This window comes from Lynx rufus, unplaced genomic scaffold (genome assembly GCF_022079265.1).
Source record: "Lynx rufus isolate CCGP_SWC_20201006 ecotype Redwood Valley unplaced genomic scaffold, mLynRuf1.p SCAF_12, whole genome shotgun sequence".
Lineage (NCBI taxonomy): Eukaryota > Metazoa > Chordata > Mammalia > Carnivora > Felidae > Lynx > Lynx rufus.
The window spans coordinates 40,086,206-40,111,281 of record NW_025814826.1 but is presented as its reverse complement, the minus strand read 5'-3'; the positions used below and the strand labels follow the sequence as shown (position 1 = coordinate 40,111,281).

At 38.2% G+C, this 25,076-nt stretch overlaps 1 protein-coding gene across 1 annotated transcript in view; it reads left to right on the top strand.

Annotated features, from left to right (window-relative positions):
* The first annotated feature begins 12,507 nt into the window (after nt 1–12,507).
* SYBU (syntabulin) overlaps nt 12,508–25,076 on the top strand; it is a 117,379-nt gene continuing 104,810 nt past the window's right edge. Inside the window, exon 1 of the mRNA XM_047073794.1 lies at nt 12,508–12,585. The gene's annotated coding sequence lies outside the window, so the exon portion shown is untranslated. The remainder of the gene's footprint in view (nt 12,586–25,076) is intronic.

The window sequence follows — 25,076 nt, the reverse complement described above, 5'->3', positions numbered from 1 at the left end:
CCTCAATTTCCAAAGTCAACATGAAGAAATAGGAACAGCATTCTTGTACAGAGCCAAGCTGTTACCTCAAGATAATAATGCATGCATCTAAGACCGGGAAAGCCTAGGTATATTCAAAGTAAGGGATCTAAGTGAGGTGATAAAATAGCAACCATACTGCTTAGCCCATAATTCAAACACACAAATAAGTCAGAGGTCAGATGTTACAGTAAAATCAGAAACCAAGAAAAAAAGGAAAAATCAATGCCTGCAATGGAAGGTCAGAGCAAACAGCTGGTGAGTAAAGAGACAAGAAAGCATAGAAGAACTGAAGATTCTCAAAGCTAGAAGGCAGGGCAGATGGTCAAAAGCCAAGGCAGGTTAGCAACAAGATAATCTACAAGCAGGATGAGCAGAAGAAAAGATACCAGGTACCAGCAAAAAGGAGAGTTTGATTTTAAGGCAACCTTCAGTCCCTGGCAGGAAGCCTTCTATACTTCCTGCTGCAGTACAAGTCAGTCTAGGCCTGCAGGCAGAAGCAAGTAAATGCATGAAAATAGAGGAGGTAAAGCCTAGGAGAGCAGGAATAGAACAAGATCACTGGTGAATAATACTAAACAACTACAAAGACACAAAACCACTCAGAAACAATATTTATATTAAATATTACTAAAACACAATTTTATATTCAAGAAGCTGTGACAAATGATTGAAAATGTCACAGTAATGTGATTTAAAAAGAAAAATGGAACACAAAGAGTAACTTCATTCATTCATTCAGCCAAATATCAATTATTGAATGCCTTCAATTGTCAAGTCCCTGTGCTAGGTACTGGATGTTGGGACAAAAACAGATCTCCAAGGATTTCATTGTCTAGTAGGAGTAACAAAAATGGAATTATTACAATATGATTCATGAAGTCCTATGATACAATTAACATTAGGGTGTCAGGAAAGATGTCCCAATATGAAGCTTTGCAAAGTTCACAGAAATAAGTCAGAGGGAACATAATCTACTGTGAATGGGTAGCATGCACAAGGATGAGATGGTAAGAGAGGGCAAGGCATGTTTGAAGATTCAGAAGTAATTCAATATGGCTAGAGCATATGTTGTGAGGTTAGAAAAGCTGCAGGTGGGAAGACAGACTGGGGACCTCTAATGAAAAGCCATGTTAAAATGTTTGGATTTTATCCAAAATATAATTCCCTCTGACTTCTAACAATTTTAAGTAGTATATTCAAAGATCTGCAACAGAAAATGCAACATGAAATAGAAAACCAAATAACACATACGAATTCAGACTTGCAAATATCCATGCATTGTCAATAAGGATTCTGGTTAAGAATGAACTGGTTTAGACCAGTCCTAAAAATACAGGGGAGCCCCTTTTCAGGGGGATAGCTCCAAATGTTTACATCAAAATGTATTCTGCCTGTTCCAGGATTCAGTATTAAAAAAAAATCATCTTAAAGTCTACAAAGATTATATCAAGGGCTATAGATAGATCTAACTTTATTCCATATTATTAAAAAAATATATAAACCTTACAACATCTCTGAAAATGAAGGAAGGATAGAATAAAGAGTTATCACGTCATATAAGAAGGATGTGTTGATTTAACTACAAAATAGTTAGAGATTACTATTTTTTGATAGCCCTACACTCTCAGTTGTTTGAGGATATGATGTCAGTTTAGGGAACAGTCCCAGTGAAGATCATAAGGAAATTTATTTAGGGATTTTATCTCTTTTTCTAGACGAATATCCATCAAATCAATTTTTTTCCTATTCTTAGCATGGTGGAAATAACATACCACTGAGTGGTTTCAAGACATTACAAATTTAAGATCTGCAACTTCCACTGGGCTCCCTGCCCTGGCCAGCACATCTTAGCCAACTCCTTTTCTCATTTCCCTCAGCAGCTATGCCAAACACATCGGTGCCCAGGTTTTCTCACTCCCTTGCAGCCAACTGCCTTGCTCCTACTCACTGGAGGTAGGAACCAAGTAGGAGAGGTTACACACAGTTGGCTAATGATTTTGAAATCAGTGGACAGCCAAGGAAATGCCCACATGTAAGGGGTAACTAGATGATGGTGGCCCTTAGAGAAAACTGAAAAGAAAAGGATAAAAAATCCGGAGGCAAACTAAACATTTTAGCATTACGAAACTCAAACAGAATCAAATGCCACGGAGAGGTCAACTAAGTTAAGGGCCAAAGAGTCCACTGAGAATGGCAATACGATGATCATGGCAAGTAGTGACTTTATTTCAAATAATTTCAATGGGGTGATGAGAAATGAAACCAGGTTGTGGTTGGCTGAATAGCAAATGAGAATGTCAAAGAGAAAAAAAAGCAAGTGTATAGTACTCTGTCAAGAAGGTTGTCTGTGAAATAGGGAGATGTCATGACTGACTTAGAGGGACGGAAGACTGAAGGAAAGTTTCATTGTGGATATGACGATGGCGGTGATGGTGGCGCAGCTGGTGAAGGAGGTGGCAGAAGTGACGGTGCAGATGACAGATATGAAGGTGCTCGTAGCAGTGGTGGTCTTGGAGGTGATGAAGATGCTAGAGGTGGCAGAGATAGTGGTGGTGAAGATGCTGGTGGCAGTGGGGGTGGTGGTTTAAGTGATGATGCAGGCGGTGATGGTGGTGGTAGTGTCAACAGTAGAGACGGAAATAGTAGTTTCAGATAAAGAAAATAGTTGGGCATGTTTATCTGCCAAGGTGAAAGAACCATTAAGAGAAAGAGGACAAAGAAACAAAGGATGGAATGGGTCCCAAAGGAAAATAGACAAGGAGGTTAGCGCACAGGTGGAGGAAGCAAACTGCAACACCATCTTCCATAGTCAAGATTCCCAGAATGAACCACCTGCAGCTCTCCAAATGTGTCATGGACTTCTGTGCTGCTCTGCATTAGTACTGGTGCTCTTCTCTTAGCTTAGAACAGCCTTTCTACCTCTTGTCTTCTCTATCTTCTATGTTTTCTTCAAAATAGAATTCTGGATCTATCTCTTCCAGAAAGCCTTTTCTAATCTACTCCCCTAGTTTCACAGGATGCCTGTTCTCTGGGCTTCCATAAGACACCACCCACGGTCCATGGACTCTTCATACTCTGTTGCAATTGTTTAGTCTTCAGGAGAATGTAAGATCCATGAAAGCGAACATTGTATTTCATTAGAATTTTATTATGAATTCAACAAAATTAACATAGCACTACTACTACTACTACCACTAAAAATCCATTGAGCTCTGACCACATGCCAAGCAACAGAGAACAAATTTTAACCCACCTGCTTTTGTGAATAAAGTTTTATTGCAACAGAGTCACATCCATTCAATTTTATATTGTCTATGTCTGCTTTCTCACTACATTGACAAATTGAGTCATTGAGACAGACGAGAACATACGGTCTGAAAATCCTAAAATGTTCATTAGATGACCCTATACAGAGAAAGGTTGCCAGCCCCTGGTTTACCAATAGAAATACAATAGTGAATCAGTCCTTTCTTATGGGAGTCTATACTTCAGTGGGAGATACAGGTAATTATCCCACAATGTGATAGGTTTTTTGAGAGCAGAAATTAAAAGTGCTATTGGAGCACATAGAATGATTTAATCTAAACTTTGGGGGATCAGGGTTTTTGATCTAGCATCTAGCACTGGCTGGCATACTAGTAGGTGCTTATAAGTGAACTGATTTTTGTTGAAGGGAAGAATTCATTTAGGACATGAAATACTTGAGCAAGCAGCTAACTGGGACATTATTCCAAAGGACTACTGGTATTTCCACTACAGGACGCTAAACTCCAGTTATCCCATTGTAAAATTAAATTATCCAAATGTTTCATGCTCATATTCTGACTCCAGCTGGGATCTCCCCAATAAGACTCCAGCTGGGATCTCCCCAGCAATAAAAAAGAAAATCTGGTTCTGGTGCCTGAGAGGCTGACTGTAACACTTGCTGACAGCAGGGAGACCTATGTAATCTTTATATTGTTCTTACTTCTTTCAGAAGACTTTATTGTGAATTTTTAATGCTAAAGCCTAGCTAAAAAGATGACCTTAATATCTTCTTGGTTTCTCGTGATTTTACACATACACATACATTCATATCAGACTCAATATTATGTAACAAATAATATGTACATCTCTATCTACACATATGTACACACAATATGTATATACAATTCCCACATCCTTCATACATACAATGTAATCTCATATCTTTAAGAAATATATGCAAAACTCAAATCTAATACATGCATACTTTTATATAAATTTATCCTACATTAGAGATGGCAAATAGGTTCTACTGAAGGGTCAATGACAATTAATCACAGGGATTGCCTGTGGCACTAGGTTGAGAAAGTCTGGGAGGGAACTTCTGAGCACATAAGAACAAGAGGTCTATAATTCTTCTTTCTTTTTTTTAGAGGACTATAATTCCTTAGTGACATTGGCCGTAGATACCAGAGGTGAAATGGTGGACATGGGTCAACTTATTTGCCACTCCTGACACTCAAGGATCTCGCATTCACAAATTTCTTAAATATACTCTTGTCCCAAGCTTACCACATATAAATGGGCAGTGATTGGCTCTCCCAAGACCTGAGGCAGCTGGAAAGTTCTTGATGAAGATGACCTTGATGGAGAAAATAAGAATAATAACTATATTTGCAAAGCACTTTACTTATTTCAAAGTATCCCCATGTGTATTATCTCATTGAATCTCTTCAATTTTCTTTATTTATAGATTACAAGGCCCAAGTCAGTAGGGATTAGCAGTTGCTCATCCATGGTCATGTGGAAATTGTGGCAGATACTGAACACAGAGGGTTTGACTCTCAGCTGTGATAACCTTCAGGGACAAAAGTCAGTATCCCAAGTAATTAGGGGTGGCACACTGCTCTGAGGTAAGAGTGATAAAGTGTTACCATGCATTATTTTACTCATTCATGTAATCAACAATCATTAAGTTCCTATTGCATATAAGGTGCAATCACTGAGATTTTATGAAAGTGGTTTGAAAAGTTATTACAAGATGTTCTGAAGAGGGGCACCTGGGTGGCTCAGTCAGTTGAGCATCTGACTCTTCTTAATTTTGGCTCAGGTCATGATTGCACCTTGGGTGAGATGGAGCCTGTGTTGGGCTCTGTGCTGACAGCATGGAGCCTGCTTGGGATTCTCTCTCTCCCTCATTCCCTGCCCCTCCCCTGCTCGTGCAGGCACATACACTGTCTCAAAATAATTAAACAAACTACAAAAAAGACATTTTGAAGAAAAATGTTATAGTACAATACAAAAACTTATTACAACATTACAAGTATTAAGCCAAATAATCAATGTAATAAATATATAAATATCAGGGCACCTTGGTAGCTCAGACGGTTGAGCATCCAACTCTTGATTTCGGCTCAGGTCACAATCTCACAGTTCTTGAGATTGAGCTCCACTGCTGGCTCTGAGCTGACAGTGTGGAGTCTGCTTGGGATTCTCTCTCTTTCTCTCTCTGCCCCTTCTCCTGCTTGCACACACACATTCTCTCTCTAAAAGCAAAAATATGTGTGTGTGTGTGTGTGTGTGTGTGTGTGTGTGTGTATAACTATCACTTCCCATGGGCCAGGCACTGTGCTAGGTGCCAGAAATACAAATAAGAAAAAAATAATCCCTAATGCTAAGGAACTCACAGGCATTTTATCTTAGTTCCCTAAATTAATGCCCAATCATTCTAATAATCTGAATTCCATACACATCACCTGGGAAGTGCGTTAAATGTGAGAATTTCATTTATTTGGTTTAGAGTGAGCTCCAGAAATCTGAATTTTTAATAAGCTCCAAAATATCCCTGATGCAAGTACTGGTCCATGCACTTCACTATGAAATGCATTATTAACTCTTTCAAAGAGCCACATAGGCTGCATAAAATGTAGCAACCTGGTTCCTGGTCTGCTGGTACCCAAAAGAATGAATACTTATAGGGTATTCTTCCATCCAGGCCTCTATGTTCAGGGCCAGTTTAAAGTATTCTGTAAACTGAAAACATTAATTCCATATATGTTCTGGTGATGATATTCTATACCTATATCTGCTCCTGTATCTGTACCAATGCTGGTGTATATAATCATAATGTGCAAATACACTAGTGCTTTAACATTGTTCAATACCTTTAGAACAACCTTTATAACTATAGCTGAATGTCAATAAAATGCCTTTATCACACCCCTATGCTCATATAAGCATCATCAACAAGATGGGGGGAAGCGCTACCCTAATCCTTTCATACCCATATCTTACAAACTTGCTCACTTGCTAGTTATTTTTCCTTTACCAACTACCTTAATAACCTTACCATCTGGATTTACCTTGCATAAAATTGTTAAAGACATTCATTTTAATTTGATATGAACCTACTCCCTTGCATGAAATCATGGCAATATGCATGAGTATCTATATTTAAAATTTGTTTAGTGTTTATTTATTTTTGAGAGAGAGAGAGAGACAGAGTGTGAGTGGGGGAAAGGCAGAGAGAGAGGGAGACACAGAATCTGAAGCAGGCTCCAGGCTCTGAGCTGTCAGCACAGATCCCAATGCAGGGTTCAGACTCACAAACTGTGAGATCATGACCTGAGCCTAAGTCAGACACTTAACTGACTGAGCCACCCAGGCACCTCATGAGTATCTATATTTTAGCAGACAACTACATTATGTGGCTGTATAATACTATAAAGTTGTTAAAATAACTGTGTAGCAGAATAATTATAGACAAAATCATGTGTGACATTCTGAGGAAAAATTAAATTGCAAAATAGGACATCCCACTTTAATAGAATATATATACATATATCATACATATGTGTGCATATAAAATACATATATTCATTTCAAATGCAGGAATATTTGTACTAATGGTTCCCTCAGATAATAGGATAATAAGTAATTATCATTTTCTGGGATTTTGCACTTAGATATTTTCTAAATTTTCCACTTTGTGCCCAGAGAAAGTTATTATTCAACAACACAGTACCTTCAGTATGCTTCTATTTTATTTAAAAAGTTATATGGGAATAACATGCACACAAATATTAGTATTTATCTTTGAGTGGGAAATTACAAATGATGTTTTTCTTCTTGGTGCTTTTTTCATTTTTTAAATTTTCTATAATATGTATGTATAGTTTTACTTTAAAAAATTAAACAGAACTACAAAGAAAATCCAGAGCTGGATAAACAGAAATTATTCTCTAAAGGTAGAACATTAAGTCATTGTGAAACCTGGATATTTGGGGGTTTAAGGTCCTTTTTTTAATCACAGACTTCACCTTGAGAAACACTATACTTGAACTCAATCATCTCTAGCCTCATTATTTCTTCCTCTAAAAGACTATTTACCCAAGAACAACTTCCTTTGGCACATTACAGCAACTGTTACCAGAGTAATAAATAACAATTATTGTGAAAGCATTGAAAGATAAATTTTCTAACACCCCATAAAAATTAAAAAATAAGCAAAATAGGCTGCTAAGATAATTTTGATAAGAAAATCTAAATGGAGTGAAGGTTTTGTATATATGTCTTAACATAGAAATAGGAAGCCATTATCATGTAAGTTCAGCTCAGAAGTTGGGGTTATTTGGACACATAATGCACTAATGAAAATCCATTTCTGCAGAGGAGCTTCTAGTCTCTTCTCATCACAACAGTTACTGAAATGGAATTAAGGCATACATTTGGGCCTTAATAAAAGGAATAACCGTGTGGTCATGAACACTTTCATTTTAAAATGGTAGACATGACTCTAGCCTCAAAATGAGAAAAGATTCCCTACCCCCTTTGACAGGACACTGTTGCTATGGTGACGGTCTGCTACCCTATGGCTGAGCAGCTTTGGGTGGCTTTACTTTGAGTGGACAAGCTAAGACGTGTTTGAATCACCTTGCTCACACCACAACCTGACCAAGAAAACGCTTTACATAAAAACAAATTAGTCACTTTTTTTTTTGAAATCCAAGGCTTGGAGGTAAACTACGAGATAAAGACTCTGAAATGTTTATCTCCAGCCTGGACCTCTCCTTTGAGCTTGGACTTCCATTCCATAGCTCCATGCGGATGCCCCATCATTATCTGACATTTCATATGACCAAAACAGAACTAATTATGTCTCCCATCTCCATCATGACCACATCCTGCCCCTTCCACCCCCATCCACTCAGTTATTCAGACCAAAAGCCTTGGCATTATTACCTTTAACTTCTTTTAAACATTTATCAGTGCCTGCCTGCAATAATCTTGTTTGTTCACACATCTTTTATCTGACTCTCTCCTTTAGAAAGACTATCAATTATTTCAGGGAAGGAATGCAATCTGTTTTGTTCACCACTGCATTCCCAGCATTTAAAAAAGTGTCAGATTTACAGTGGGTACTCAATAAATATTTACTGCCTGACTATGCCTATTCCTATGATACCACTTTCTTATTTTAGAATTTTCAACAGTATTTTTAAGGATGTGCTGTGACTGTGGACAATTTATTGGGAGAGGGGGGATTTGTTTCTTCATTTATAAATGGGGAAAATTAATCTATGATTTTCCGATTTATGCTGAAACTTCATGACTCTGCGATCAAAGCTTATTTGACATAAAATATTTCTTGTCCACTCAATTCACTATGTGATTTCCATTAGCTTTTTTCTTATTGACATATACAATAATGTATATGTAATTACAGTTCTCAAAGCACTTTCGTTTCCATTATTTCCTTTGACACCTCAAACTCCTGGAAACTTACATTTATTATTTCTGTTTTATAGATGAATAACTACAAGTTCAGAGGGGGTATATGAGTTGCTCAAATTCACCATGCATCTTATTTCACTAAATTAATTTGTTGATAAATAAAAGTTGTTATCTTGGCTAATACTTTAAATATTTTTATAGTTATGCTATAGAACTAGGAATTATAAAAAATAATCTTTCTGTGAAATATTTTTTAAGAAATATTAATCATCATAATTGTGGTTTATGAGAGTGGAACATAGTTTTCAAGTCTTCCAAGGCCTTTGATTAGACTCCAGCCAGCCCTTTCTATAGGAAAAAAAGAACATTACTAGCATGATTTAGTTGAGTGGACAGAAGATGACCAAATCTACTCCCTGTCCATCCTGCATCTACTATTTTTCCCATTTGACTTATTCCTTTGAGTAAAGGCTTTGCCTCCAGAAAGCCCCTGCAGTAAATAAGAATACAGAATAATAAAAAATACTTGGGTTCAAATCCCCACTCCACCATTTACCACCTTTGTGACTGTAAACAAGCCATGGGCCTCTGTTCCTCCATCAGTAAAGTGTACTAAGATTAACTTAAGAAAAGTGTAAAATTAAATTAAATGATGTAAATTGGTGCCAGATATACGGTACAAAGTCAGAGAATGAGAACTCCTTCTCATCCTGGTAACTTGGAGGAGTAACATGTGAATCTAATCACACTTTAACAAACAAACCTTAAGGAAATGGAAAGAGGAAAAAGAAAACCAAGATAGGTTTAGAATTTGGTATTGGCTAAATGTTGCAGAATGACTAAATTAATTATAGACAGGTACTACTAGCTCAACATATTTTGATAAAAGCAGTGAAAAACTTCAAATATTCTTAGCACAAGAAAATTACACTTTAGTCCCAGAAAAGAAAAGCTGGCATTTCTTTGTAAATATTTTAACTGAATTTATTTTCCTGTAAATAAATGGATTGGAGTTTGTTATTGGACCATGTGGTTTCTGGACACCAGATGAATCCTCCCACCTGTAAGCTGGTTATTTAATATCCTCAGGTCTGAAGAAATAAAAAGACAATTTTCTCTAGTCTAATTCAAATCCAGACTCTCAGAAGAAACAACTAGATAAGGGAGAGGATTTTTTTCATTTTAGTAGTCATGAGGAATGTCCTGGCTTGCAAACATATGGGTTTTAAGAAGGACTTAGGTGCCAGACAGAAGAAACAGAGAACTCAGGAACCAAGAAGCGTGATTGATGCAACATCTCAAAGGCATGATTAGATAATCTTTTAAAGTCCTCTTTAAGCTCCAAGATTCTATAAACCTCCCTGTTTAAACCTTCCTTCTAAAATGAATTCTACATAGTTTCTATAATTACACTGGATTCTTGCAAAATGTCTGGGAAAGATTGAGTTCAGTAGTTTGTGCTTTGATAACCGTCTACATATTTCTTGTGTTCTTAATTTCAGAAGGTCATCTTATAGAAGATGCATTATGGAAGATGTATATTGACAATGAGTAAGATACTAAGTCCTATGGACAAGCATCACATTTTGTTCCACTGGAGGCAGTACTGGGGGACCCATTCCGATGAAAACCATTCCCAATAGGATTTTCCTCTCTTCTCTTGCCACCTTCTAGCCCATGACACTTCCTGCTCAGAAACTTCACATCAGTACCATATCCACCCTTCTCTCATCCCTACTTTACCACTCTTTGTCTCTACCTTCCAATCATCCCATTTTTCCCTCACATCCATGTGTGCACACACACATTCCCTGTGCTCAGAAGGCTTCAGAATAAAAATGTAGTAATATTTCCTTCCAAATGGGTGGGAATCCCTGTTCTAAAGGAAGCTGTAAACCTGCAAGGGCATGAGACTGGTTATCTTTAACCCAATAGTCCTACATTTCCAGGCACTTTCCAGGTACTTTCCTTTTTATCTTTACAACAATCTTATAAAGAACTAAAAGGGATTCAATGGAAATTATACAGGAATGTCTGATGCAGAGGGCCTGGAAGCCTGGATTATGAGAAGGAAGAGAAAAAAACAAATTCCTGGGACGCTGTCCCAAAAGACCATATGCCAAGCAGGTGAAGGAGACGCTGGTGCAGACAGCAGTTTTGACAAGAAGCCACAGGGGCAGATTTATCTCTGTTGAAGGTCAAAGAGGCGTAAACCACTAGGACCTTGAATGGAGGTGAAAAGGGTACATACTATGATCTAGTAAAGTCAAGATTCGGCAAAAGAAGATTTCTTTTGTGATGGGGTTCCATTGTGTCATGAACCTTCTTTTTTCATGAAGGAGGGGCTTTCCAAGACTTAGGAAATATAAGAGAGAAGAAATCTTATGAGCCTTATGATCAGACAGAAGTAGAAGTGATACCGAAGGAAAATAAGCTGGGACAACAGAATAAGATGTTTCATGCATTTAACATTTGCCAAGTAATGTGAGACTGATGGTTTCAACTGTATTGAGTTCTCTCACACATAAATAGAAGTCTGTTACACTTCAAGCTGACTATGTGTGCTAAACTCTAGTGAATATGGTTGAGAAGGGGAGCCAGGGTAAGGAGAAAACAGTCAGGGTAAGGATTCTTCTGTACAGAAAGCTCTGTTTAGGGGTAAAAATGAAGACTGATCTAAGAGTGAACAAATAACACAACAAGAAACTCACCAGGAAGAGCCCTTAGCCAGACTGTGGTGGCTGCCCTTTGACCCTCAACTAAGGTAAGACAAAATGATGCAATCAGTCTCATCATGAGGCTCTTTAGTAAAGCTGAAAGTCCTAGATGGGGCTACCTGGGGCTCTGGCAATTCTGAGGAAAGAATCTTAACCTAAAGTCAATACAAATTATAGCTATATTGCAGTTGCTATAAAGAAGTCTGGAGTGCTTTATTATTATTTTAACCCAATCGCTATTACCTCCGTAGAGTTAGAAAGTGAATAGCCACGTTTATCCCCAGAATCAGGAAATTCAACAGAGACACCTTGTTTAGCAGAGGCGTCCAAGGTCACTGGTGAAGTTGGAAAGAGCTTGTGGCTTCAGGTCCAGTTTTGGGCAGTGTTCTCCTTAGCTGTCCCCAGACAACAGGCTGTGGTCGCGAGAGGAATCTTCCCAGGGAGCGACAGTCTGTCCTAAAGGGCAACTCGGGTCCCCGCTGCGGTTTTAAGTGCTTTGCATCTCCACGCGCGGACAGGGTATTCGTTTTCAGCGGTGAGTGAAGACCGCGAGGCGGACGCCGGCCCCAGACCCGCAGCCGCTCCGGGATCCCCGGCGGGCCCGAGAAGGGGGTTGTGCAAGCAGACGCTCCGGCCCCCCACCGTTTCCCTCAACGGGCGGCGACCCGGAGCCTCTGCAGTGCGCCGCCCCCGCCCCGAGCGGCCCCGGGAAACAGCCTGCGGCGCAACCCGCTGCTCTCCAGAGACCCGGACGGAGCCCGCGGGTCGCGAGCCCCGGAAGCAGGCCCCCGGTGCCCCCCGCGTGCGGCCCTCACGGCGCCCACGTCGCGGCGCCCCACCTCCCGGAGCCCGCCCTTTCGGTCCCCGCCTTTCTCCCCGCAGCGTCCGCAGCCCCTGCTGCGGCCGAGCAGGCTGCCGAGGCCCAGAGGCCGCGGGCGCCCAGAGCGCGGGCGGCCGAGGCACCACGTGTCCCGCCCGGGCTGGCGCGGGCGGAGCGGGCCGGGCCGGGCTCCCGGAGCCTGAGCGCGCACCGGCGGCGCCGCCGGGTCCAGTGCGCGCCCGACCCCGGCCCAGCCGGGCCCCGGCCTCCCGGGCGCGCGTGGATGCCTCCTCCTGGACGGCGCGATGGGGCCCTTCTGGGAGAGAAAGGGTAAGATTGGGCGTCTGTGCGGGCTCCGTTGCCAGTGCCCGCGGGCACGAGAGGGCCTCTTGGGTCAAATGAGAGCGGAGAACACCCCGGATCCGCATGGGATGAGGTGGGGCGTCAGGGTGCTTGGGAGAGGTCGTGGAAAAGGGGGACTCGCAGCACGCGGATAGAGACCACGGTGGCCCAATTTGGTCATTGAGGTGGTTGGGACAACAGGCAAGGTTGGCCAGGCCATAGGTTTTGGATGCCCCTTTACTCATTGTCCTCGAGAGTGGAGCTTGGAAATGGTGCCTTTTGATAAGGAAGGTTCCTTCAGTAAGGAATTGGTGCTATCCCAAAAGAAAGCCTTGGTAGATCTCTCCAAAGACATGGATGGCCCATAGTCCCCAGACGACACTTTCAAGTTTCTGCTTCCTTGGGGATTTTTCATACAGACTATTTGAGGTGAAGAGTGAGGACCGAATATTCATCAATATGTTGTTGAAGGGCACAGCTGATGAGCTCAAATCAGCAGGCTTGAATTTAAGATGAGTAAATTGTAGAGAGGAAGACATCAGTAAGCTTAAAATGGTTCATGAGAAGAGATTCTTAAAGCTTTATATGGAATGAGTCAGTTGGGAAAAACTGCTCTTCTGTTGTTTTTATGTTCTCTAGTGTGGAGCAAGGAGTGACCTCAAGGAAAGCAGAAAATTCCACTGCTAGGTTCCTTACAGGTCCTTGAACCCCTGGCCCCAGACCCTGGTTGCAGAAGCAAAGAGCAGCTCTGTCTGAATCTCCCATCTCAGAAAAGGGCCAAATTTGAACCCCAAAGTCCAGAATCTTCTACTTAAGTTTTCTGCTGCAGCATTGCCAGCTCAGATACTTGGCCAGGCACATTTTAGGCATCTTTGCTGCTTCTTCCCCAAAGGGTGACCTTGGGAGCAAAGGGAGTCTGGTAATCCCAGTGGCAAGTTTTCTCCACCTGTACATTTGGAGGAACAGTAGCCCCTTGTCCCTTGAGAGATGAGTACAAGTCACATCGTGTTTTTATTTGTTTCAGATTTTAAAGCAACAATATATTATCATAATGCAACTTTTGGTTACTGAAGTTGTTTGACAATGACACTATTTTAATGCAGAATACATTGAAATACATTTAATTCTTTTTGAGCTTTACATCTTTAAATCACATTTTCTTAACTTGGTTTGCATTTAATAATCTTTAAAGTGATATCTATCATAATTAAGAGCAATAATCACGAGTTCTTAAATGCTGATGCCCTCCTCCACCCCAAAGAAAAAGAGTCCGAACCTTCATTTTTATAAATGAGCTATTGAGGCTATAGAGAGTAAGTGAATTGTTCAAGGGCATGACTTAGCTAGTGGCAAACTTAGAACTAGCTACTTCCCAATACCCAGTCCTGTGGTTTTCTCATATTTTAGTAAAAATATGTAAGAGATAAGCATAAATGAGTAATTTTATAGATGAGTGCCTGGCAGGTCTTAGAGATGCAGTATAGAGGTCTGTGATTATAAAGAGGTATCATGAAGGAGATCTTTGTGATGATGGAATAGCTGTGTATCTTGATTGTGATGATGGTTATATGAATCCACATATGTGATAAAATATAGAGCTATACACACACATTGCACTAATGTCAGTCTCCTAGATTTGATATTATGCCATAGTTATGCAAGATACAGTCATTGGGGGGAAACTGGGTGAAGAATATATGGATTTTTGCTGTCTTTGCAACTTCTTATGAATCTATAATTATTTCAGAACAGGTTCATTTTTATTTTTATTTTTAAAATTTATTTTGAGAGTCATTGGGGGGACCTGGGTGAAGAATATATGGATTTTTGCTGTCTTTGCAACTTCTTATGAATCTATAATTATTTCAGAATAAATAGGTTTATTTTTTTTTTTTTTAATTTATTTTGAGAGAGAGAGAGCATGTGCATTTGGGAGCCAGGGGAGGGGCAGAGAGAGAGGGTGAGAGAGAATCCCAAGCAGGATCCACACTGCCAACACAGATCCCGACTTGGAGACCCAATCCCACCAAACTCGAGATCATGACCTGAGCCAAAATCAAGAGTTAGAAGCCCAACTGAGTGAGCCATCCAGGTGCCCCTAAAAAGGTCTTTTCAAAGTAATTTTGTAAGTGTTTCAAAATCCAACATTGGCTATTTTGCTAAATCTGAATTGTATACAAAATGCCTTGCTTTTTACTGTATATGCCATTTTTAAGTATGTGATACAAACTAATGCCTGAATATTTGCTGATTTGATATTTAAAAAGACCATATACACTCCTGAGGTATTACTGCTTATGCTAGGATATCAGTATATCCTTGGAGATACTAAATAGCATCTTAGCAAGAGATAGTAAATATAGGTAATTTATTTAAAATTTTAGAAAATAGGAAGAAAGTGTTGTCTTTAAATAGTTATTGTGCTAAAATAACAGCCAGGTGTTTTTCTTTCTTATTTATTCCTACATGAAAATACTGAGGTCTTAGGTCTACAATTGGTCTTTCCTCCTCTTGGCAGGATGTTTTCTGTGCTTCAAGTGATTGAATGGAGAGATATCACCAAGCAGACGTGATGGGAGGACATAGGCTTCCTTTAGAAAGAATCTGATGCTCATAATGACTTTTCTCTTTGTGGAAATTCAGGAGTGTAAACTAATTAAAATATCTGAAAAGGTTTTTTGCGGATTTTTAGAGCTACCCTCATCGATTTCAGGGTGAAGTTTCTTTTACAGGGTTGGCTACCAATGGCAGAAGCCCTAGAACACATTCTGAAAGGAGATGGAAAACTAAAGCTTCAGTGGTCCTGTAGACTGAGGTTCTCGCAGGTCCTGGCAGAGGAAAGGAAGGTTCACGTATACACACTTCTGACCAAAGAAATACCATTCTCCAGTGGGGGAGGCACTATTTCCAGAACTTCAGTTACTCTAGTACATGTCATAATTTCTACCATTTCTAAATACAAATTGTACTATTGTTTGCTTAATATCACCAAAATTGATATTGATACATTTTTTTTTTACTTAGCCTTCATCTAGGCAATAATATCCATGAAATACCAAGTTTTATGTGTGTGTTATATTTCTCCAAATACATAAAAATAAATGTATAAATTTGAAAGAGACCTATCCATGAGCCATTTAAAATCATCCTGGCTCCCACCAGTGGTATATTCAGTGTACCAGGGATGCGGTACAATGGCAAAGCTCCATGAGGTGCCAAGGCGGTGGTGAGGGAAGCACACCTAGCTCCACAGAGCAGCCCGTGATCAGTGGTAGAATGGAGAGAGACTAGGTTGCTTCACATCCTAGTAGTGATTTAAAAATGACCTTTTATCCCTTCTAGAAAAAAACAGTTTTCATTAAGCTTTTTTATTTTTTACACTTATTTATTTTTGAGAGACAGAATGAGAGAGTGTGAGCCAGGGAGGGGCAGAGAGAGGAGACACAGAATCCGAAGCAGTCTCCAGGCTCTGAGCAAGTGGTCACCACAGAGCCCAATGCAAGACTTGAACCCATGAGCTGAAGTTGGATGCTCAACCAACTGAGCCACCCAAGCACCCCTTCTTAAGCTTTTTAAATTATAAACGATTCCTAAAAGTACTTTCATTTTTTATTGGAGTGAAGCATCTCAGCAAATATATTTAGCTCTGTAGAAACTAGAATCAATATTTGGTTTTTATTTCTATAATTTATGGTAATGACTATACAAGCTGTGTCTCAGGCTTAATCACCAAGTCATATGTCTGCGGGCTTTTTCAGTCTCTCAGAGTATATTAACTCAGTTTACTTAAACTATAAGGCATTTGATTTGGTATAGAAATCCCTTTAAAAAATGTCCATGGATGAGAAGACCTTCGCATTCTTCAAGTGAAGTTGAAAAACTATATGAGAAATATCAGTAGATGAATATGGAAAAAATATAACAGCATTCCTAAAATTGCTTTCAACTCCTTGTGCTTCTGCTGGTTCCAAAATGAGCTTTTATGACCATCAAACTTAAGTGAGAATATTCACTCACCAGAAAGGAAAAGACCGGTGCCTGGCTGGCTCAGTCAGTAGAGCTGCAACCCTTGATCTCGGGGTTGTGGGTTTGAGCCTCACGTTGGGTATAGAGATTACTTAAATATAAAATCTTTCTTTTTAAAAGGAAAAGACAAACATTTACCATAACAACATGTGGTTTACAAAGGCATTCATCAGGGCTGTGATTCTTTCTTATTTAAATAACCTATTTGCAAGCATTAAAAGGATCTGTTGCTTTGTTTTTAACTTTGTTTCTCAAGAAATATTGGCATGCTTCTTGGACCATAGAAAAATATCTTCCTAAAGCTTACCTAACACAAAATCCATATTTGAGAGAAAAGAATGTTCATTCTTTGAGCATGACTAAATTGGTGTAAGGAGAGATTAACTCAGTCACATTCTAAATCCCCCATTTTTTCCTGACCCTTTATTTCAAAAAATCTGAATTATTAACAAAATCAGATTGGATTATTTGTAATATGTGGTAATTTAAAAGCATCTTTTCTTGGGGTGCTTGGCTGGCTCAGTTGGTGGAGCATGTGACTCTTAATTTCAGTGTTATAGTCAAGGCCCGTGTTGGATGTCAAAATTGCTTAGATATAAAATATCTTAGATATAGATACTTAGATATAAAACATTTTTAAAAATGTTTTCTTTACCCTATCACCAATACAAATAGAAAGACAAGAAGTTGGAGTAGGACAAATTCATTCATAGGTCTATCACTAGACCACCTCATTTTGGGATTACAGTTGGCCACAGCACGAAGAGACTAAAAAATAAAGACAAGATGTTTTTCCTTAAAGAGGATGATATTGTTGTTGGAACAGTCACTGCTAGATGACAGATGATTTCAACCTCTTCTCTAATTTATTTAAGTTTATGAAAGGCTAATCAAAGATAATGTAGGGCATTTGGGCTGAGTCAGCAAAGTATTCACCATGTACGTGCATGTGGAGTGACAATTGTATAGTGAATATTTTAGAAAGAAAATTTAAATGAATGAATAAATGCATTAGGTAACAACACCTGTTTGTCACATTGTAATGTGCTGTTCACCCAAATAATTTCATGTCCCATGCTGAATACATAGGAAAATTCCAGTATAAAATTAACCCACAAAGGGAAACATTCCTAGAGTGCCTATATAATTTAATGTCCAAACTGGGGCAAATATAGAATGCAGACCCCATAGAACTGAGATTTTTGTTCCTGTTGTATCCCAGCACCTATAACAACGCTTGACGATATTAGGTTTTTAGTAAACACTTTCAAATGAATGAGTGAATAAAAGACTAAATACATATACACACGAACGTATTTACATTTATGAGAAATTATTAGCATTAAATTCAAAATTCAGCCCCAAATTATTCTTCCATATGATTTTGTGAATTGCCAAATTGTAGTTAAAGTGAATACTTCTGGTTTAAGGGCAGTCTATTTCATCATTGGGAAGATCTAACTATCCTAATATTGATTAAATTTGAACACACCTAATTGCAGTATCTCTATTGTCACCCAACCAGAAATTCTCAATAATGATATCATGTGAAACCTTGCCAGATGCCTCACTGGGTTCCATATGTTTTGCCACGTGTCCCAAGTTGGCAGCCTATGAGCCAGATTCAGTCTGCAGATGTATTTTGTTTTAAAAATCAGGGGAGTATTCACTAATAAAAGGTTGCAGTTAGAATTTTTTTAATCAAGAGGATTTATAAAGAAATCCTGGATTTATGATTTCCCTGGAAAATAAATAATACGGTTAGAGCTGAGTATAACCCAGCAGAGCATAATCTCTTTTCTTCGCAGTGCCCATTGCCATTGCATTTGATAGTGCGCTGGCATACTGGGCCACTTAGCTCACTTGTGTTAATTACCTGGATTAAGTAAGCTTCTAAGTTTTTGACTTTTGTCCTAAATATTTTTTTCAGATTTACTAGTCTTAACCCCATCTTTAAAAAAAAAGAAAAATGAACTTAGCTTACCCAAGTTATTCTTTGGAGCCCAAGCTAATTTCTAACTATTACGTTTTGCTTTCCTAAGAACTCACAAACCATCTTTTTATTAATTTGTGCCAGAATATTGCCTAATATTTTATTTTAGTCTCACCAATGTTTTACAGACTCTTTAATTTTTGAAACTCAAAACTATAGGTTTCCTTTCTAGATTTGTTCCCTCTTGGCATCTCTCCTCATCTCCAAGATTCTTGAAAAACATTAATAGTGTCATAATCCTATTTGTAAACGGTAAGATTATAAAACCTAGAACATAATTTGTCTGTCAAATGAACTAAATACCTTCAGAGACACTAGTAGCATCACTTGACTTGAGATTTAGTCTCCTTTGCCAAGTTTTATTCTATCCTTTTTAGTTTGGAAATCATTTTTGCTTGATAGAAAAGCAAAAGAGTAACTACAAAGTTCTATTTTGTATTTTTAGTCACCCATCAATAATAGATAAACTGCAACAAGTAATGATTTTATACTTTTCTTTCTCCAAACATAATTAAAATGAATATTATTTTCATTTTTTTTAATGTTTGTTTTTGAGAAAGAGACAGAGACAGAGTGTGAGTGGGGGAAGGGGAGAGAGAGAGGGAGACACAGAATCTGAAGCAGGCTCCAGGCTCTGAGCTGTCAGACAGAGCCTGACACAAGGCTCAAACTCACTGATGGTGAGATCATGATCTGAGCCAAAATCAGAAGCTTAATATTTTGGAGGTTATAGTTCAAAATTCGATTCTCATCTTCCTGATATTATGACCCATAGTTTTGCTGTATCAAGTGTGCCTGGGACCAGAACTTTGGCTTTTTCAATTTTTTACATTAATAGTAATAGTACTTATTATCATAATATTTAGCTCAAATTTTAAATGGATTAAATAAATACCACTATTTTGTGTGATACATGGTGATAATGTGAAGGAGAGCTTATAAAATAATGTGTATCTAAATAATACATATAAAAATATCCTGAATGACCCTCTAAGTTGAATTTGTAATATGAATACAGAAAGGGAAGGAAGTGGCAGGTTATCTATTTGTCTGAAACTATGAAATAAAATATGAACTTAATCTCAGAAGTGCACATATTTTCTTATTCCCTGAAGAAAACTGAAAACCTTTGGTGACCCAGTCAAAGACAGTTACCTAAGTTTAAAACCATAAAAATCAATTTAAGTTCAACTTACTAACAGTGAGCATTTCTTTCCCAAGGGCATAGCTGCCATATTTTGTAGTGCAAATGAAGAATGGGGTAGAAGGTAATATTAACCTGTCCTCTGCCTTCTTCTCTGGTTTAACCTGTGCCCAGGGAAACTCAGTTCATAATTTCTTCAATTTCACACCATTAATACGCATTAAGTTAACTCTAAAAGGTATAGTATAATAGTCTGACTGAGTAGGAACCATTAAACCTAATGACACTTAAATGGATTTATCAGAATGATGCATGTCTTTAGGAGTGCCATTATGTTTTTCCATAAGATAGAAGGGTTTAAAAGTATAAACTTTGTATTATCGAGCTGAACATTCTTTTGTATTCATTTGATCCTTAAAACATATTAAAATGGAAGATGGCTACTATGAAGTTATTTCTTACATTTTAACCTAAGGGGAACATTTCCTGTAGATCCCAAGAGTAAGGCTGAGTGCTTCAGTTCCTTTGTCCATGGTGCTGAAATGGGCTTTTCCCTCAGTAGCCCTACGACAGAGCTCAGATGGAGGGGGGAAAGGATTGATGTTTCTCCCAGTTAATGACATATAAGAATACAAATACTGGGGCGCCTGGGTGGCGCAGTCGGTTAAGCGTCCGACTTCAGCCAGGTCACGGTCTCGCGGTCCGGGAGTTCGAGCCCCGCGTCAGGCTCTGGGCTGATGGCTCAGAGCCTGGAGCCTGTTTCCGATTCTGTGTCTCCCTCTCTCTCTGCCCCTCCCCCGTTCATGCTCTGTCTCTCTCTGTCTGAAAAATAAATAAACGTTGAAAAAAAAATTTAAAAAAATAAATAAATAAAAAAGAATACAAATACTGACTTAGAAATGAATGTATTTTTCAACTTTATAATTAGCGTATCAATAAAATGTGCACACATTACAAGTTTGTGTATTTGAATAATGTGCATCATGGAGGCTGAATTGGCAAATATTTTTAACCTATTTGAAGTAGAGCTTGGGAATTTTCATATTTTACTCCCACACTTCATTATTCATTAGGATATACCAACATCAATAATATTTAACGGTTGTCAATTTCTGTTTTTCCAAAAACTCTTCATTTTGGATTTTCTTAGGGCCATGATAATGCCTTATCTCTTTGGTTTGCTTTATATTCCTCCAGTACAGTGAAAAACAGTATTAAAAATGATTTGAAATTAAACTTCTTACTTTAAACATATCATGTTAACACATGAATAAATTACATTGTTAGGGTTTTTTTCTTCTTCATGGCCTTAACTTTTTCATAGCATTTTTTATCCCATTATGCTATGCCTTGATCTATATTTCACTGCCCTAAGGAATTTTTTTTTTCTTTTTACACTACCTGCTTTTATCTGCCAATGAAAATTTTGCACAGCAAGGAGAAGAAAGAGGTAAAAAAATTCAAAGACACATCTTTCACTTCCGTAGTGGACATTTACAAGAAGTGGGAAATTTCTTTCCTCAATGTCCCCGGTTTATCTTTTAAAGGAGATGAGATCATGTTAATGTGACCACAGATTTCCAATTGTTCAGATTTACTAGTACACAAGGAAAGTTCCATATCTAGGTCTTAGTTTTTCCCCATCAGGACATTTAAGCTGGAAGCTTTGTCAGGCTGCATCAGTGTTCCCTGAGCAAGCATGAATATAAAGTGTGACTTTAACATTAGCATTCTACTTAGAACAAAGTGGAAGTGCCCAGAAACACCACCTACCAGTACAGATTGCTCTGGTTTCCCTTTAGAGGGTAACCACAGCCATTTTGACTCTTGGGTTCATTTAAACAAGTCTCCAACCACTGGCTCCTGAACTGAAGCCTGATATAACTATATTTGCCTGAGCAGTGATTTTTTTTTTTATTACTTCCCCTTCCCAATAGGTAAGTTTGCTTTTGGTGATGAGGGAGGAATATTTGTTTTGGTAAGGGGTTATATTTTTGTCAGAGATCTGTCAAGGTTAAATTGTGGCTAACTAAACCATATTTTATGAGATGCCACTGATTTTTCCAGAAAAACCTAGTTTTGGAGGCAATTTAAGTTTCCAAGTGAGCATTTAAACAGTGAAGAATTTATATTGCTTGATTTATGATTACTGCAAAAAAAATTTACAAATCATGTGTTACAAAAAATTTTTTTTGATGTTTATTTTTGAGAGAGGGACAGAGTGTGAGTGGGAGAGGGGCAGACACACACACACACACACACACACACACACACACACACAATCTGAAGCAGGCTCCAGGCTCTGAGCAGTCACCACAGAGCCCAATGTGGGGCTGGAACCCACAAACCATGAGATCATGACCTGAGCAGAAATCTGACACTTAACCGACTGAGCCACCCAGGCACCACATATGTTATGAAATTTTAATTTGTCATTTTGTTAGAATGCGGCTCTCCTTTTATCCAGCCATGTAAACTACTTGTGTTCTTCACCATGAGTATCTCTGATCTGGTTGACAAGGAGAAAACTGACTACGGTGGCATGTGGCCATTCCTACACTTGCCAGCTAGATAGCAGTTGAGTGAGTAATTTAGTCTCAGTGAGTTTCTATCCAGAGTTTATTCCAGACTCCACAATTTTATACTGCAGACTTTGCTTTAGAATGTAACTGAAAAATAATGCTCTTGATCTAGAAGCATTTTGACTAAATTATTTTGAATGTGTTATGTTAGTTGTTTTGAGGTTGTATAGATTGAGTGCTTCTGTAGCCTATGACCATTTATACATGTTCCTCTGGTTGAGAATGTTCACATCAGGACTAAAATGTTCTGTTTGCTGTTAAGTAAAAGTGCTGTATTTTTTATTGCTAAATTATCTAGTATGTAGATTTTCAAAAGTAGCTGCCATGAATTTAACAATTTACAACTTGATGGAGAGTCTTGCAGGTGAATCTGTATTTAAATATAGCTGCTTTCCTGGGGGCTCCGATCCCTGTTGACATTAAGTGAAAGCCCGTTAAACTCCCACCTCAGCAAGGGGGAAAAGGGTTGTTGTCTGGTGCCTTATGGTGCATTCCATTAAGGTGTAGACTGTTGTAGCAAAAGTTCTGAAAGCTATGCCAGAGAGATGGTAATTATTGTTACTATCCGAGGTATCTCATTGCTAGCTAATAACAGAAAGCTATTCCTAATTCCCCACACCCCCTGTTGCCCCTAAACTCATCTTATTTGAGGTCACATGAGTGAAAGAGCAAAGCAGTTGTAAAAGAACAGTACCTTTGTTGTGGATGGAAACTAAAAGCAATGTTTTCTAACCTTAGCTGCACATTACAATCACCTGATGGGTCCCAGGCATCAGTATTTTTTAGTTTCCCAGGGAATTCTAAGATTTACTCAGTGGTTGAGAACCACTGCCTGAGAAGGAATTATTTCCCTGCATATTTTAAAGTCTTTTGTCACTGCTCTCCTCTCCACCCCAGACAACAATATCAAATACTAGAGTGATTTATATACTTTTGAGAGAAGCAGGGAGATATCAAAGTTAATCCAACATTCTTTAGTTGCAGGTAATGATGCATGAAATTCATAGGGGTGCAAGTATATTTAGTTTTAACTTGTAAAACAAGATGTTTTATCTAAATGCTGATGTATTTGGAGGCAGGTATGGAAAAGTAAAATGTAAAAGGGTGTTTAATTTTACTCTCCCACGTCTCAGTATATCTATATCTAAAGATAAAAAGTAGAGTGTGAGTTATTCAGCAATGCTTATCACACTTCTCCTGTCCCTGTGATGCATCTCATTCCGGAAGTTTGGGCAACACCCAACCAGTTTCCTCATCTAGAACAACTGACTAGATTACTACTTTACTTAGAGGGTTATTGAAAGAGTTAATGGGATAATGCATGTTTAAATGTCTAGCATGATTTATGCTTGATCTAAGTTAGTTTTCCCCTTCCTTCTTTAGCTGATTAATTTTAATATTAAAACATCCTAAATTTATTTTTTCCAAATATTTATTCCAAATCTGAAATAAAATTTGTCTTAAATTTATTTGACTTAACCATAAAGAATGGTTTTCTTGGGGCGCCTGGGTGGCTCAGTCGGTTGAGCGGCCGACTTCGGCTCAGGTCATGATCTCGCGGTCTGTGAGTTCGAGCCCCGCGTCGGGCTCTGTGCTGACAGCTCGGAGCCTGGAGCCTGTTTCGGATTCTGTGTCTCCCTCTCTCTGACCCTCCCCCATTCATGCTCTGTCTCTCTCTGTCTCAAAAAATAAATAAACATTAAAAAAAAATTAAAAAAAAAAGAATGGTTTTCTTCAGGCAATAGGTATGAAAAAGCTATCATGTCTCATCTATTGTGTTTATTCCTCTTTTTTTTCAAGTGGATTAATTCAGAGCTCTGTGTGGAATATGATGCATTTTTCTTTGTAATTCACTTCAAAATAATTTAAGGAATTCAGAGTAACTAAGAAATCATGCAGAAAATACAAGGTATATTAATTTGCCTAAACATTAAAAATAAGAGAAATGACTAAAAAGCATCCTTATTTCAAATGCAGAAAACATTTAAAATTATTTGAGTTCTCTCAAATTTTTTGATTGAAAAGTTCTCAGGGATAAATTTGTATATATTATTTTAAAGTGTCTTAAATTCTCTTAGTTTTATGAACATTGTCATTTATTGACACAAGTTATTTAAAAAGCTTCCAACCCAAATCTTAACTCATATATATGTATATCACTTGCCTCTTTCCAAATACATATTTCTTGCTCTTTTTTTTCTTTGTCTTCCCTAACAGAGATTGAGAGAGAGAGAGAGAGAGAGAGAGAGAGAGAGAGATTTTTCCACAATGTACACTCTAGGATCTTAGCCAATTTAAATGTTGATAACAACTAACTACTGCCAAAGCAATCCACTAAATGCCAAACTGACACATTCTTAATTATACAAAAAAATCCCATTCCCTGTTGGATGCCATGTCCACAGCCCAATTTATTAAGAAAATATTTAAATCATTTTTAATCAGACAACCTCTGGAAATCAAGCTATAAATCTTAATACTGAAGTTACTTATGCTTTTTCTATTTCATTTGAATTCTTGCTAATTTATATTTTGTGTGTAAAGAACCTGATGCTGTACTGTGAACTTAGAGTTAAGACACCTGCCATTGATACTGAGACCCCAGATTCTAAGTTGCTCAACTACGGTTTATTAAATGCACAGCAACCTTAAAATTACTTGTGTTTGTTACATTCTTTCTAATAATGATAACCAACTACGTGATAATTTATTAATGTCAGTAAGTGTTTTTCTG